This window comes from Salvelinus fontinalis, chromosome 30 (genome assembly GCF_029448725.1).
Source record: "Salvelinus fontinalis isolate EN_2023a chromosome 30, ASM2944872v1, whole genome shotgun sequence".
In the NCBI taxonomy this organism is placed as follows: Eukaryota; Metazoa; Chordata; class Actinopteri; order Salmoniformes; family Salmonidae; genus Salvelinus; species Salvelinus fontinalis.
Window position 1 is genome coordinate 35,701,194 of NC_074694.1, and position 18,182 is coordinate 35,719,375.

Below are 18,182 nucleotides of genomic sequence, written 5' to 3' on the forward strand. Positions count from 1 at the left end.
CTCGCACACTCAGGAACATTCATTGTCTCTTGGTAAGAAACTCCTGTGTAGATTTGGCCTTGTGATTTAGATAATTGTCCTACTGAAAGGTGAATTAATCTCTCAGTGTCTGGTGGAAGGCAGACTGAACCAGGTTCTATTGGATTTGCCCCAAACATAACACTTTTTATTCAGGACAAAAGTGAATTGCTTTGCCACATTTTGATCAGTATTACTTTAGTGCCTTGTTGCTATAAATACACATGTTTTGTCTCTTAACCTAGCCCCAAACCCCTAACCCTAACTCCTAACCCTAATTCCAACCCTAATTGTAACCCTAAACCTAACTCCTAAGCCTAAAATAGTATTTTTCCCTGTGGTGACTGGCTAAATGTTTTTTTCTATTCCCCAAAAGGACAGTAATAAAATAAAAAAACACACACACATTCATAAAAAGCAATCACATGGATGTTGCAGTCCCATATCTTAAATCACATTGACAAGTCTGGTTGGTTAATAATGAAAAAGCTGGTTTGGACTCAGTGAGAACGAAAACAGTTAAAAGGTTTTCATCAGAGATGCCAAACCCCAGCTTAAACTGTCTTTAGCACAATAAACCGGATTGAGATCAGATAACCCACAGTGGTGGAGATAAAGCATTTTAGCCCAACAACAGAGTAATAAGTATCTTTACAACCAGCCTATTAAATTCCATCTGGTCTTCTGGCGTGAGTTGACCACGGTCGCCTGCCCTGGTTGAAGGCACCATGTCATTTCAGACTGGCGTATGTAGAGGTCCTGTGTTCCAGTTCCACACTGTGGTCAACTGTTACATAAAACAACGACAAAGTGCTCTGGGCATGTGTTTAGAGGTTTCTCCAAACTTGACATTTCTTGGAGTTCCTGGAGTTCCCTCTCTGTTATGTTAAAGCATACCACTGATAATCAAGTCCCTTAGGGAAAAGGATGTCTTTATATGGTCACAAAGAGAAGTCCCAGTCAGACTAGAAGTCACTCCATTACTGCAGGTCTGAGAACAGACGGCCCGCTCAGGCCCGGGGACGAGAGGGGAACAATGTATGCATTTAGTCCTCTGCCCTCTTATGTGAACCACTCTATACTCTCGGCTGTTGAGTTAGCACGGAGAGGTTAGGGGAGGATAAACAATCCTAGTAGTGACGTTGTGGGGACCGCCACTAACCCCAATCCCCTCTACAAGAGAATGGGTAACCGAAATGAGGGAGCATGAGGGCTTGGGGTGTGTGGAGTCACGTGACCGATGGTCCCAATCCAGGAATCCCGAGGGAAGGACTCCTCCCTACTGTTCAGTTACAGAGAGAATCTCAAAGAAGAGTCCCAATCCGCCTCTACCCAATGTCTCCTCGTACAAACCCCAAATAAGTGTAGCATTGCTCTGAAACAAAAAAATGGAGATCATTGTCTAAATTACGAAAATAATCACGGTATCAAGCTTTCAGAGTAAGCTAAACATGTTGATGTGTGTGTGGATGACGTCTCCCCATGTTGCAGCTGAGGCGATCTCTTAAGGGTTAACCCACTCTTCCAGACACCCCATTGCGGCTGCCTTCCTCCCCCCTCCTCTCTCTCCACCCCCCGATTTCACTCCACCTCCCGCCTCTGCAGTTTAACTTCCCTAATCCATGTCTGCATCACTCCCACTGCAGCCCCCATCTCCCCTCCTCCACCCGTCCCCCAAAAATCAACTCTTGTCTTCAGGTTACTCTCACTCCATCAGGTGTTGTAGATATTGGAGAGGACACTTGGATGAACTGCTGGGGGTGGAGGGGAGGGATAGCATTTGGTTGCAGTGGAGATGAGGATGGGGAACATCTGTGGAACAGATAAAGGAGATGCTTTGCTCGTTTTCTCACGAGCCCTGGGTAGAACAAGGCTAAGCACAGTTCATCTCCCCATCTCAGCTCTCTCTCCTCAATGGCTGGTGTTTGCCTAAAGCCTTCAGGGGCTTCGGACCAGCCCCCACCAGCCCCCAACACACAGGACAAGAGCACAAGGAGGAAGTCAGCCCAGAGGTCTCGTGTGTGATCAAAGTTAGCCCTTATAAGCCTCATATTTGTACCAAACCCCAGTTATTTTCAAATGGCTTTCATTTCAGCTAGGTAAACAATATCCCGGCGTTCTCCTTTTTCAACCTCTCTCTCCAACCCTCCTGCAGTATTTCCAACCCCCTCACACTTTCCCCTATTACATGGATGGAGGGAAAGGGAAAGTTGAGAATCTAGATTCCTCCACAGGATAATTAATTTTCTGGGTATTAATGCTGATTTCAAAGGAGAGTGTGTTAGGAGAGTGTCCCCTCGGGGGACCTCGCATCAAAACCTTGAATACTTCATGATGACAAGAAAGTCAGCCATATGGAGTGAGGGAGCTCCGCTCTTTGATTCTCTCTCCTTCCATGTTACAGTCCATCAACCACATTGTTATTCCGGACTTGTCTCATTGCTAATGAGATTTCCAGTCTGCTAAAAGCCATGTTTTTCTTTTCCTGTCTTATGAAACCCAACACCTTTTCCCTTTTCGCTAAGAAGGCCGTGAGATCAAGTGACCAAGAAGTCCCTCTTTATCCCATCATTACGACGCCGACACCATCAGAGGGAAACAGTAGAGGCTTTTCTCATATGAAACATATGATATATTTTTGTTACAACCACAAAGAACACCCCTTGACTTTTTCCACATTTTGTTGTGTTTAGAATAGATGCAATTGAGATGTTTTGTCACTGGTCTATACACAATACCCCATTATCTTGAAGTGGAATTATGTTTTTCAAAAATGTTACAAATTAATAAAACATTAAAGCTGAAAGGTCTTGAGTCAATAAGTATTCAACCCCTTTGTTAAGTCAAGCCATAATAAGTTCTGGAGTAAAAACGTGCTTAACAAGTCACATAATAAGTTGCATGGACTCACTCTGTGTGCAATAATAGTGTTTAACATTATTTTTGAATGACTACCTCATATTTGTACCCCACACATGTAATTATCTGTAAGGTCCCTCAGTCGAGCAGTGAATTTCAAACACAGATTCAACCACAAAGACCAGGGAGGCTTTCCAATGCCTTGCAAAGAAGGGCACCGATTGGTAGATGGGTATAAATAAAAAAGCAGACATTGAATATCCCTTTGAGCATGGTGAAGTTATCAACTACACTTTGGATGGTGTATCAATACACCTAGTCACTACATTAATACATGTCCTCAGGGATTTCGCCATGATGCCAATGGTGACTTTAAAACAGTTACAGAGGTTAATCGCTGTGATAGGAGAAAACTGAGGATGGATCAACAAATTGTAGTTACTCCACAATACTAACCTAATTGACAGAGTGAAAAGAAGGAAGTGCTATGCTTGGTGCAAATCCAATACAACACATTACTGAGTACCACTCTCCATATTTTCAAGCACAGTGGTGGCTGCATCATGATATGCGTTTGCTTGTAATCGTTAAGGAAAACCCCAGAATGGAGCTAAGCACATGTAAAATCCGAGAGGAAAACCTTGCTCAGTCTCCTTTCCACCAGACACTGGGAGATGAATCCACCTTTGAGCAAATCTACATCTACAGTTGATTACCAAGAAGACAGTGGATGTTCAGTGAAAGTGGCAAAGTTACACTTTTGACTTACATCTAATGAAAATCTATGGGAAGATCTGAAAATGGTTGTCTAGCAAAGATCAACAACTAATTTGACAGAGCTGGAAGAATTTTGAAAATACTAATGTGCACAAAACGAAAAACACCAAAAAACGAAAAACAAAAAGTCAAGAGGTCTGAATACTTTCCAAATGCACAGTACTTTTCACCTTTTTTTTATTTATTTTTTTACAATTCAAGATCAGAACAGCGATTACTCACCTCGAACTGGACGAAGATTTTTTATTTAATGAGTCCGACACGAAGGATATACTGCTTTGTCAAGACAAGGCCAAAATCCATGTCATCAGCGTGAAGAAAAGACAGCATTATTGGCCAACGTGTAATCTAAACAGGAAACCAAACTGGACGATCTACGATTAAGACTATACTACCAATGGGACATTGGCTGAACGACAACATGGATAATATAAAGCTGCCTGGATTCTAGTAAGACGAGGGGCGGGAGTGTGTGTGTCAAGGCCGATGTTGGAAGGAGACCAAAGTGCAGCGTGGTGAGCGAACATTTTACTTTTATTTTAATGTCGCTAACAAATCAAGAAACAAAGAAATGACTGTGAAGCTTAACAGGGAAAAGTGCCACTAACAAAGATAACTACCCACAATCACAGGTGGGAAAAAGGGCTGCCTAAGTATGATTCCCAATCAGAGACAACGATAGACAGCTGTCCCTGATTGAGAACCATACCCGGCCAAAACATAGAAACACAAATCATAGAAATAAAGGACATAGAATGCCCACCCAAATCACAGGGGCGTGACAGTGTGTCTATTTGTCAATAACTGCTGGTGCACGATGTCTAATATTAAAGAAGTCTCGAGGTATTGCTCGCCTGAGGTAGAATACCTCATGATAAGCTGTAGACCACAATATTTACCAAGATAATTCTCATCTATATTATTCGTAGCCGTCTATTTATCACCACAAAACGATGCTGGCACTAAGACCGCACTCAACGAGCTGTATAAGGCCATAAACAAACAAGAAAATGCTCATCCAGAAGCGGTGCTCCTGGTGGCCGGGGACTTTAATGCAGGCAAACTTAAATCCGTTTGACCTCATTTCTACCAGCATGTCACATGTGCAACCAGAGGGGAAAAAAACTCTAGACCACCTTTACTCCACACACAGAGACGCATACAAAGCTTTCCCTCGCCCTCCATTTGGCAAATCTGACCATAATTCTACCCTCCTGATTCCTGCTTACAAGCAAAAACTAAAGCAGGAAGTACCAATGACTCGCTCAATACTGAAGTGGTCAGATGATGCGGATGCTATGCTACAGAACTGTTTTGCTAGCACAGACTGAAATATGTTCCGGGATTCATCCAATGGCATTGAGGAGTATACCACCTAAGTCACCGGCTTCATCAATAAGTGCATCAACGACGTCGTAATGACAGTGACTGTATGTACATATCCCAACCAGAAGCCATGGATTACAGTCAACAACTGCACCGAGCTAAAGGCTAGAGCTGCCACTTTCAAGGAGCGGGACACTAATCCGGACACTTATAAGAAATCCCTCTATGCCCTCAGACAAACCATCAAACAGGCAAAGCATCAATACAGGACTAAGGTTGAATCCTACTACGTCGGCTCCTACTACATTTTATGCTCGCTTCAAGGCAAGCAACACTGAAGCATGCATGAGAGCACCAGCTTTTCCAGACTGTGTGATTACGCTCTCCGTAGCCGATGTGAGCAAGACCTTTAAACAAGTCAACATTCGCAAAGCCGAAGGGGCCAGACAGATTACCAGGATGTGTACTCAAAGCATGCACGGACCAACTGGCAAGTGTCTTCACTGACCAAGTCTGTAATACCGACATGTTTCAAACAGACCACCATAGTCCCTGTGCCCAAGAAAGCGAAGGTAACCTGCCAAAATGATTACCGTGGCACTCACGTCGGTAACCATGAAGTGCTTTGAAAGGCTGGTCATGGCTCACATCAACACCATCATGCCAGAAACTCTAGACCCACTCCAATTTGCATACCACCACAACAAATCCAAAGATGATGAGATTTCAATCGCACTCCACACTGCTCTTTCCCACTTGGACAAAAGGAACACCTACGTGAGAATGCTGTTCATTGACTACAGCATTCAATACCATAGTGCCCACAAAGCTCATCACTAAGCTAAGGACCCTGGGACTAAACACCTCCCTCTGCAACTGGATCCTGGACTTCCTGACGGGCCACCCCCAGGTGGTAAGGGTAGGCAATAACACATCTGCCACGCTGATCTTCAACACTGGGGCCCCTCAGGGGTGCGTGCTTAGTCCCCTCCTGTACTCCCTGTTCACCCAATACTGCATGGCCAAGCACGACTCCAACACCATCATTAAGTTTGCTGATGACACAACAGTGGTAGGCCTGATCACAGACAACGATGAGACAGCCTATAGGGAGGAGGTCAGAGACCTGGATCGTGAACTATAGGAAAAAGAGGGCTGAACAGGCCCCCATTAACATCAACGGGGCTGAAGTGGAGCGGATCGAGAGTTTCAAGTTCCTTGGTGTCCACATCACCAACAAACTATCATGGTCCAAACACACCAAGACAGTTGTGAAGAGGGCACGGCAACACATTTTTCCCCTCAGGAAACTGAAAAGATTTGGCATAGGTCCCCAGATCCCAAAAGTTCTACAGCTGCACCATCGAAAGCATCCTGACCGGTTGCATCACCGCATGGTATGGCAACTGCTCGGCATCTGACCGCAAGGCGCAACAGAGGGTAGTGCGTACGGCCAAGTACATCACTGGGGCCAAGCTTCCTCACATCCAGGTCCTACAGTTGAAGTCGGAAGTTTACATACACTTAGGTTGGAGTCAATAAAACTTGTTTTTTTCAACCACTCCACAAATTTCTTGTTAACAAACTATACTTTTGGCAAGTCGGTTAAGACATCTACTTTGTTCATGACAAGTAATTTTTCAAACAAAAGTTTACAGACGGATTATTTCTCTCATAAGTCACTGTATCACAATACCAGTGGGTCAGAAGTTTACATACACTAAGTTGACTGTGCCTTTAAAAAGCTTGGAAAATTCCAGAAAATGATGTCATGGCTTTAGAAGCTTCTGATAGGGTAATTGACATAATTTGAGTCAATTGGAGGTGTACCTGTGGATGTATTTCAAGACCTACCTTCAAAGTCAGTGGCTCTTTGCTTGCTATCATGGGTCAATTAAAAGAAATCAGCCAAGACGTCAGGAAAAAAATCTGGTCTGGTTCATCCTTGGGAGCAATTTCCAAATGCCTGAAGGTACGACGTTCATCTGTACAAACAATAGCACGCAAGTATAAACACCATGGGACCACGCAGCCGTCATACCGCTCAGGAAGGAAACGCGTTCCGTCTCCGAGAGATTAACGTACTTTGGTGCGAAAAGTGCAAATCAATCCCAGAACAACAGCAAAGGACTTTCTGACGAGTAAAACGACGCCTATATCGACATAACCTGAAAGGCCGCTCAGCAAGGAAGAAGCCACTGCTCCAAAACCGTCATAAAAAATCCAGACTATGGTTTGCAACTGTACATGGGGACAAAGATCATACCTTTTGGAGAAATGTCCTTTGGTCTGATGAAACCAAAATAGAACTGTTTGGCCATAATGACCATCGTTATGTTTGGAGAAAAAAGGGGGAGGCTTGCAAGTCGAAGAACACTATCCCAACCGTGAAGCACGGGGGTGGCAGCATCATGTTGTGGGGGTGCTTTGCTGCAGGAGGGACTTGTGCACTTCACAAAATAGATGGTATCATGAGGGATGAAAATTATGTGGATATATTGAAGCAACATCTCAAGACATCAGTCAGGAAGTTAAAGCTTGGTCACAAATGGGTCTTCCAAATGGACAAGGACCCCAAGCATACTTCCAACGTTCTGGCAAAATGGCTTAAGGACAACAAAGTCAAGGTATTGGAGTGGCCATCAGAAAGCCCTGACCTCAATCCTATAGAAAATGTGTGGGCAGAACTAAAAAAGCGTGTGCAAGCAAGGAGGCCTACAAACTCGACACAGTTACACCAGCTCTGTCAGGAGAAATGGCCCAAAATTCACCCAACTTATTGTGGGAAGCTTGTGGAAGGCTACCCGAAACATTTGACCCAAGTTAAACAATTTAAAGGCAATGCTACCATATTCTAATTGAGGGTATGTAAACTTCTGACCAACTGGGAATGTGATGAAAGAAATAGAATCTGAAATAAATAATTCTCTCTACTATTATTCTGACATTTCACATTCTTTCAATAAAGTGCTGATCCTAACTGACCTAAAACAGGGAATTTTTACTAGGATTAAATGTCAGGAATTGTGAAAAAATGAGTTTAAATGTATTTTGCTAAGGTGTATGTAAACTTTCGATTTCAACTGTATATACTAGGCGGTGTCAGAGGAAGGGCCAAAAAAATTATCCAGTCACCCAAGTCATAGACTGTTCTCTCTGTTACCACATGGCAAGCGGTACCGGAGCTTCAAGTCTAGAACCATAAGGCTCCCTAACAGTTTCTACCCCCAATCCATAAGACTGCTGCTACTCACTGTTTATTATCTATGCATAGTCACTTTACAAATTACCTCGACTAACCTGTACCCCCGCATATTGACTAGGTATCAGTACACCCTGTATATAGCCTTGTTGCTGTTATGTAATTTTCTTTTGTTTTTTTTCTTACTTTAGTTTATTTAGTAAATATTTTCTTAACTCTACTTCTTGAACTGCATTGTTGGTTAAGAGCTTGTAAGTAAGCATTTCACGGTAAGTTCTACACCTGTTGTATTCGACGTGTGTGTAACGCCCTTACCATAGATTGCTTTGTATGTTTCTATGTTTTGTCTGGTCAGGGTGTGATGTGGGTGGGCATTCTATCTTGTATGTCTAGGTTGTCTATTTCTGTGTTTGGCCTAGTATGGTTCCCAATCAGAGGCAGGCGTTTGTCGTTGTCTCTGATTGGGAGACATATTTAGGTAGCCTGTTTTCCTTTGGGTTTTGTGGGTGGTTGTTTTCTGTGTCTGTGCTTCACCATACGGAACTGTCTCGGTCGTTTGTCAGTTTATTGTTTTTGTTCATTGTTCAAGTATTCCTATTAAAATGGATACTTACCACGCTGCGCATTGGTCCTCTTCTCATTCCAACGACGAGCGTTACAGCGTGTGACATATAACATTTGATTTGAAGATAACAGTAAACAAGGCAAGGCTGAAAAAAATAATATGCTGAAATCTGTTTTAGAAAAACTGGTCGGTCTGACCAAATTTGTGTTACCTCCTGGCCTTTCCCACAGATATAAAACCCCTAGAGTCTGAAGGCTGGAGAGGGCCACTGTGGTGGGCAGACAGACTGCTCTACCTCCTCTCTCCATCCATCACTATATTATACTCTGTCTCTGTCTTGTAGGCTCCAATGGTAAAGTACAGTACCAAAGTGCCTGATTGGTAGCGAGTGGCAAGATGTGTCTCTCACTTGGTGCTGGGAACACCAGGGTGGATAATTCAGCCAGTTTACTGTTTCAGACATCACATTGAGCTAGGCCAGCTTACCACAAAACACTTGTTATCAGCAAGGCATAAGTCAGATACAGGGCGCAAAAAATAAGAAATTTGTAGAATTTTTTTTTTTGTTGAAAGATGAGAGGCAGAAGAGAGGCAGGAAGGAAGGGAGAGAATAAGAGAGACAGTTAATTGTATTAACAACACTGTATCAAACTGGTTGGAACAGCAAAGCTCTTAAAACGTTCTTTATATAGTTTGTGACTTGCTAGCTTGTCTACGCAAACATTATACTTTTGAAGTATTTATATACACTATGTTAATTTATACTTTTTGTCCCATGGATATGGACCGAACACATATAAATTAACCAAAATCAGAAGGCTTTTGCAAGATCATGAAGTTTAGAATGATTTTTTATTTTTTTTAGAGATGAGAGTTCACATGCAGCCTTTAAGGGTTAATCTCTTCACAGGTTCGCCTCTTATCTTCTCACCTCAGAACAGAGATTGTGGTCGAACAAGAACACATGCCAGATGACAGAAAGGGTTTCCTGTCTTTATGGGAAGGTGGCAAGTGAGTGTGTGTACGTGCATGTGTGTGTGCATGCCTACGTGCATTTCTTAACGTGGGTGTGTGCAAGAGAGAAAGAGAGGGTAATACTGTATAGTCAGTGGACTAAATCATTCTTCATAGCCGTGAAAGATGCCCATTCTCATGGACTCAGACTTGAGGGAGTTGATAAATAACCCGTTTGAAACTGTCCGGAACTGTTTCAATCCACATTTGAGCGATCACATATCCCACTTTTTTCCATTGGTGTCACAATTTAATAAGAGGAAGGTTGAAAATGTACTTTCAATAGATGTTATAATTACTTAGCCTATTCAGTTTTATATAGAAAGTATAGCTTGCATGCTGTGTTGAGATGAGCAAAATGGTGAGCAAAATGTCTCATTACACATTCAGTTTGTGTATCAACAACCCTGCTTATTTGCAAAGATTAAATTATGTCCTTGACCCATCTTTGTCACTTTTCAACCACAATGGCCAGATTGTAAATTGATGTGACGATGCCAACTCGAGCAACTAGCACTGCCAAAAGTGCACAACAACAAACTCATGATCACAAACTGAATTTACAAGCAAACAAGTCTGTAAACTTCCACCGATGGTCTTCTTCTCAATAGAATAGCAGCAACTTATCTTTCCCTCGGAGAGAAAAAATGTATGATCTTACTAGTACAACCAACATATGGAATCTTGAATCCCTTAATGAGTTGAGATGAAATAAAACATGAAATAAGGATAAATTGTTAATGTATTAAATGAATTAATCATGAAGAAGGAATATTAATGCAGCAATAAAAAAGTCACAATCATTTAAAAAACTGTCCCAGTCAGAAGTATGAGTGATTAGACTGGACTGTGTAGCTATCGGCTCTATCCCCTCCCCCACTCCTTATCTCCCTCTCTAATCGAATATCAATGCAGGGCAGCTTTCACAGATTTTGTCCCTTTTTTTCTAAAGTCTAAAGTCTAAAGCTGTTACAGATGTACAACCCAGGGAAGGCTGTTGTGGGTGTATTATACGGCGTGCGAGTTTAATCTGTGCTGAAAGGCTTAGTATCACAACAGACTACCCTGGCCTGCGAGCTCTGCGAGCGGCTGGGCTTGACCAGTGTGTGTGTGTGTGTCTGTGTGTTTGTGTAGGGAGCTGTCCAGTCAGAGGCTGCATTTATCAAGTCCCTTGATTAATTATCTGACCCACTCTATTGGCACAGCTGAGGGAGATCCAATAACAATGTAGGGTTAAGAGCGTTTCCTTCACAAGCAGTCAGACAGAGAGGGAATACTGCTACAATACACTATAATACTACAGTACACTATAATACTACAATGCACTATAATACTACACTATAGTACACTATAATACTACACTATAATACTAGAGTACACTATAATACTAAACTATAGTACACTATAATACTACACTACAAGACTACAGTACACTATAACACTACAGCCCACTACAATTCTACAGAACACTATAATACTGCAATACACTACAACACTACAGTACACTATAACACTATGTTGATCTGAGACTGGGCAGAAAGAACATTGGCAGTCCCAAAGATATGCCACAAAAATATTTAAAAATCTAAATAAAACAGTGAAATACAGTACTACAACAACCGAGACTATGTAACAAATACAGTATAACTTTGTAATAATTGAAGACTATTGTTAACAGCGTGTGTGGTGTGTGTGTATTGTGTTCATGGAGGTCTATGAGTACAATATGGCTATTTTGGGAGTAGGTAGAGGTGATACCTAACCCCTGGCGTAGGTTCACCCCTCTGGTCAACTTCTAGATTGAAAGTGTTCTTACATTCAACATTGCCTTCTGGTTTGGGAACCTCTCAGTCAAGAGCAGAGATGTTTTTGAATTGTGATATTCTACTCTCTTGTGTTTGGTGGCAGTCATATGGATTTGTATTTAGCTACGGTATTCAAATTCAATTTTGAATTAACGATAATTCGCTACTTACTAAAAAACCTATAGGGAACACGAGGATAATGCGATAGATATAATGTCTTTTTTATAACACATTCAAATGCCACAAAAGCTAATGCAAAAAAAAAAAAATGCAACAGCATGCAATGAAAGGTTAGTTGAGATCAGTTGACATCAGTTCAGTTGATGATCAGACCCTCTGTCTCTTCTGATTGAAGGAACCAGACTCTGAACTTCCTGGTCAAATGGCTGATTCCAGTGTCCTCTTCCGGGTGACCCTGGTCACACTTGAGGCGATCACACTGTCACTGACCTTATCTGACCTAATAATACAAATATAAATAAAATGTTACATTTTAAGCACTTTCCAAGTCACCCAAGTACACTTGTACATATGGGAGATAACACAAAAGCAAGAAAATGACAAGATAAAAAATAAAACGCCTTTTGAATTTCTTCCAGGATGTGCTTGATGGGTGGCACTGGCTCATTCTCTTACAGGGAACCCATGGTGGCGTCATAGGGACGAGAAAACTGTCACAGTCCTCCAATCTTCTCTTCTTCTTGGAGAGCTGGCCCTCTGGCTGAAAGTCTCCTGGGTGACTAATGGCTGATTCTTGAAACCATAGAGGTGTTCTCCTTTGGCGAGTGGCTGGGGACTGCCTGGTCGGGTTGCGGCTGTGGCTGACTCCACATATGTTGGCACCACCACAGGGACAACAAGGACGTAGTCAGGCCCTGGTGATCTCAAGGCTGGAGCTCTGGGGGTTCTCATGTTGCTCTCCCACTACAACCTCCAGGATCTCCAGGCCCAAAGCTTCAGCCACTGCCTGTTCCATCTCACCCCGGCTCAGGGCATCATGCCTGACCACTGAGGCTTCATGATCCTGGTCTTGGCCACTGGGACCAAGCAGATGATGGCTGGGAGGGTGTGGGTTGGTATAGGGATGTTGGTCCATACTGACATGATGGCATCACGCAGTTGCTGCATATTGGACAGCAGTACATTCATGCTGTACTGCCCATTCCATTCTGTACTGCCCAAGCCCATTCCATCGCATCCCAAAGATGCTCTATTGGGTAGAGGTCTGGGTCCTGCGCAGGCCACTCAAGTAAACTGAACTCGCTGTCATGTTCCACGCAATGTCATGTTCCACTCCTCAATTGTCCAGTGTTCGTAATCGTGTGGCCACTGGAGCTGGTTCTTCTTGATTTATCTGATAGGAGTGGAACCCGGTGTGGTCGTCTGCTGCAATAGCCCATCTGTGACAAGGATCAACGAGTTGTGCGTTCCGAGATGCCGTTCTGCACACCACTGTTGTACTGCACCGTTATTTGTCTGTTTGTGGCCTGCCTGTTAGCTTGCATGATTATTGTCGATCTCCTTCGACCTCTCTCATCAACGAGCTGTTTTCACCTACAGGACTCCCGCTGACCGGATGTTTTTTGTTTGTCGCACCATTCTCGGTAAACTCTAGACACTGTCGTGTGTGAAAGCCCGGGAGGGGCGGCTGTTTCTGGGATACTTGATCCGGGACGCCTGGCACCGACGATCTGTCGTTAGAATGTTGACGTAGCATGTTATTAATGGTTTCCATGGCAAACCAAGCTGATTTCCTTGTGATGCACTAGATCCATGCAGGTGTTGTCATAATGGTGGTTACTGTATGTGGCCAGGGAAAGATGGAGATTTTAAAAAATGTAAATAATAAGTGTCCAATTCAGATAACTATTTTTCAGGAACTTCTTGTGGTGGTTCATACAACAAAACAGTACAGGCAATAGAGAACATGATATAAATTGCCAAACAATACTTCAAAAAGGCAGTCAGTGTGTGTATACAGGGTATTCTGGTCTCCTTCCCCAGAGAGCTTGACTGTGCACACTTCCTTTACTCTGCAAAGTGGGTGTGATGCTGCTATATGCTCTCTCCCTCTATTTTTTTATTTGCCATTTAAAAAAAGAATAACCTATATAATAACCCCCTCCCTGTCCCTGCATTTAACAGTAATGATTGTAGGAGCCCCCTTCTGTCTTTTCCTCCTGTCTGAGGCTGAACCACTCTCTGATCACTTCCTGAGGTCCCCGGGGCCTCTCATCATAATTCTCCCAACTCTGACCACCTACACCCAGCTCAACAACTACCCCTCTCCTCTACCATTTTTTACAACTTAACACGCAGCTCAATAACTACCCGTCGCCTTACACACAGCTAAATGACAACTCTTCTCTCCTCTCTCTCCCCCTCTCACATCGCAGCTGAGTTTGGGTGTCTACACACATGTAACCAGTTCAACTGAATAATGAGAACTCATCTATGATGTTGCAATCAAAAGCTGCATGTTATGCAAAAAAAAAATACATTCTTCAGTATTATTCATGTGGAGCAAGACACATTTTTGGAGGATTGTTTTCTTTGGGCCAATTGGGGTAGAGAGAGTAGAAACAGAGGATAATGCCTTAAAAGTGTTGTGTGACTTGGTGTCAGGCCGAGACATGGATTGTCCTGACAGGGAGCAGTGAGCACTTTGTGGGGTGGAATCAGTTCACCATCCCCGCTGCGGAGAGCTTGGCACAGAGCCTACCAACGTCACACGTGGCAGGAGACAGACAGGGCTGTCATTCACTGTCAAAACAATTCCTGCAAAGGGGAAGGCCCACACTGGTCAGACGAGTTGGGCTCGACTCACCTTGGCTGCCCTGCAGATTCCAGGTATTTAGTAGCTTGCTTGGCTGACTGGGGCGCAGCACAGTAATGACAGGTAGCAGTAGCTCTGCGGAACTAGCAGAGGAATCATAATTGACGCAACATTAGGTGCATGTCATTTTTTGGGGCGGCTATAGACACCACCTCCTGGGCTTTAGTGTTAATACCTCAGTTTGTCCTACATGTGCAGTGACACTATGTATTATATTATAGAGGTGTCTATTAAGGTGATGCTATAGGTACCCCTGGTGTTGTGGTAGCATGCAATATTCACCCTCTTGCGACCTGGATTTGATTCCCAAGCGGCACCCCCCTAGAAACCAGCATTTTTCCTAATTTGTTGTCTTGTTGTCTTACAACTTGGAATTAAAATTGATTTTTGGGGGGGTTTGTATCATTTGATTTACACAACATGCCTACCACTTTGAAGATGCAAAACATTTTATTGTGAAAAAAACAAGAAATAAGACAAATAAACTGAAAATTTGAGCGTGCATAACTATTCACCCCCCTGAAGTCAATACTTTGTAGAGCCACCTTTTGCAGCATTTTCAGCTGCAAGTCTCTTGGGGTATGTCTCTATAAGCTTGGCACATCTAGCCATTCTTCAAGGCAAAACTGCTCCAGCTCCTTCAAGCTGGATTGGTTCCGCTGGTGTACAGCAGTTTTTAAGTCATACCACAGATTCTCAATTGGATTGAGGTCTGAGCTTTGACTAGGCCATTCCAAGACATTTAAATGTTTCCCCTTAAACCACTCAAGTGTTGCTTTAGCAGTATGCTTAGGGTCATTGTCCTGCTGGAAGGTGAACCTCCGTCCCAGTCTCAAATCTCAGGTTTCCCTCAAGAATTTCCCTGTATTTAGCGCCATCCATCATTCGTTCAATTCTGACCAGTTTCCCAGTCCCTGCCGATTAAAAACTTCCCCACAGCATGATGCTGCCACCACCATGCTTCACTGTGGGGATGGTGTTGGGTTGCGCCAGACATAGCATTTTCCTTCATGGCCAAAAACTCAATTTTAGTCTCATCTGACCAGAATACCTTCTTCCATATGTTTTGGTAGTCTCCCACATGCCTTTTGGCGAACACCTAATGTGTTTGCTTATTTTTTTCTTTAAGCAATGGCTTTTTTTCTGGACACTCTTCCGTAAAGCCCAACTCTGTGGAGTGTATGGCTTAAAGTGATCCTATGGATAGATACTCCAATCTCCGCTGTGGAGCTTTGCAGCTCCTTCAGGGTTAACTTGGTCTCTTTGTTGCCTCTGATTAATGCCCTCCTTGCCTGGTTTGTGAATTTTGGTGGGTGGCCCTCTCTTGGCAGGTTTGTTGTGGTGCCATATTCTTTGAATTGTTTAATAATGGATTTAATGGTGCTCTGTGGGATGTTCAAAGTTTCAGATATTTTTTATAACCCAACCCTGATCTGTACTTCTCCACAACTTTGTCCCTGACCTGTTTGGAGAGCTCCTTGGTCTTCATGGTGCCGCTTGCTTGGTGGTGCCCCTTGCTTAGTGGTGTTGCAGACCCTGGGGCCTTTATAAATACCTGTGTGCAATCTAACTAATTATGTGACTTCTGAAGGTAATTGGTTGCACCAGATCTAATTTAGGGGCTTCATAACAAAGGGGGTGAATACCACTTTTCCGTTTTAAATTTTTTGGAAATCTTTGAAACTTTTTAAATTTCACTTCACCAATTTGGACTATTTTGTGTATGTCCGTTACATGAAATCAAAATAAATATCCATTTAAATTACAGGTTGTAATGCAACAAAATAGGAAAAACACCAAGGGGGATGAATACTTTTGCAAGGCACAGTACATAGGCGTACAGAGGCCCATTATTAGCAACCATCACTCCTGTGTTCCAATGGCATGTTGCGTTAGCTAATCTAAGATTATCATTTTAAAAGGCTAATTGATCATTAGAAAACACTTTTGCAAGTATGTTTGCACAGCTGAAAACTGTTGTTCTGATTAAAGGAGCAATAAAACTTGCCTTCTTTACACTAGTTGAGTATCTGGAGCATCAGCATTTGTGGGTTCGATTACAGGCTCAAAATGGCTAGAAACAAATACATTTCTTCTGAAACCCGTCAGTCTATTATTGTTCTGAGAAATGAAGGGTATTCCATGCGAGAAATTGCCAAGAAACTGAAGATCTGTTACAACGCTGTGTACTACTCCCTTCACAGAAAGCTCAAACTGGGTCTAACCAGAATAGAAAGAGGAGTGGGAGCAAGAGGACAAGTACCTTAGAGTATCTTGTTTGAGAAACAGACGCCTCATGTAACAGTTTAACTTTAGTCCGTCCCCTCGCCCCGACCTCGGGCGCGAACCAGGGACCCTCTGCACACATCAACAACAGTCACCCACGAAGCATCGTTACCCATCGCGCCACAAAAGCCGCGGCCTTTGCAGAGCAAGGGGAACCACAACTTCTAGGTTTCAGAGCAAGTGACGTAACCGACTGAAAGGCTGCTAGCTCGCACCACCGCTAACTAGCTAGCCATTTCACATCCGTTACACTCACAAGTCCTCAACTGGCAGCTTCATTAAATAGTACCCGCAAAACACCAGTCTCAACGTCAACAGTGAAGATGCCACTCCGGGATGCTGGCCTTAAGTAGAACAAGGCTGTCTGTATGGGCCTGACTGACTGACTGTCCCTCCAGGATCAATAGTGAGCTCTTAGGCGATCGACTGGCTGTGCTCAGAGGGCTGTGGGCTGTGCCTGCCTACCTGCCACAGAAAGAGAGAGAGAGCCGACTGCTGTTGGTGACGTCACCTCCCATGGGGCTGTGCACCGCCTCTCTCGTTATCCCAGCTTGGGCTCTCTGGGGAGGCAGAGGAGAAGTCTAAACATCCCAATCTTCTGTCTGACACACACACACACACACACACACACACACACACACACACACACACACACACACACACTTGTATGCACACGTATGCATGTACACACACTCAAACACATATGCTTGTAGCGTGCACTCACTCACTTACACACCGTCGTGCACACAAGAGGTCACAGAGTGGACTCGCTTATCCTGAAAACCCAAGCCTCATTTCTCCTCATTTCCTCCCTGAAAACATCTTTCCCCCTGAGCAAATAGCCCTCCACCAACAGAGTAATCTTATGAGAAATGCTCTTGGATCCAAACACAAATACCCCCCCCCCCCCCCCCGACACTTATCCATCCCCAGTGGGAGCAGAGTAGAGTGAGTGCTCAGAGACTTTTAATCCCACTCCGGGGGTGTCCACCAAAAGTGGAGTCACATGACAAGCCATGACCTGAATCCTGCCCTTGTGGCCCTAGAAGGAGGTCGGGGGGATGGAGTTAGAGGGGGGTAGCTGCTATCTCCTCAACCTCTGGTGCCATCTGCCAGTGACTTTGCAAAAATGCAAATCAGCTACCCACAGTGCACAGCAGCCTTGCTCCATCGGAATAGCCTACGAAAATAGGTCAGACGCACCATGAGCCTAGTGTCTCCGGCAGCATGCTTAACTGCTTTGTGTGATGGGGGATAAGGATGAGTGGGGGGACTCTTCACAGAGAGAGACACACAGTCTGGATCTAGAGAGGCCCTTTTGTGCATGCATGTACAATGCTGTAAAAATTCACAGAGAGAGAGCGAGAGAGAGACAGAGATACAGAGAGAGAGTGAGAGCGATAGAGGGTGAGAGAGGAGGGTTGTATAAAAGAGAAAAGGAGTCGGGGGAACATTTTAAATGAGTTCTGGCAGTGAAACAAAGGCTTCACTTGA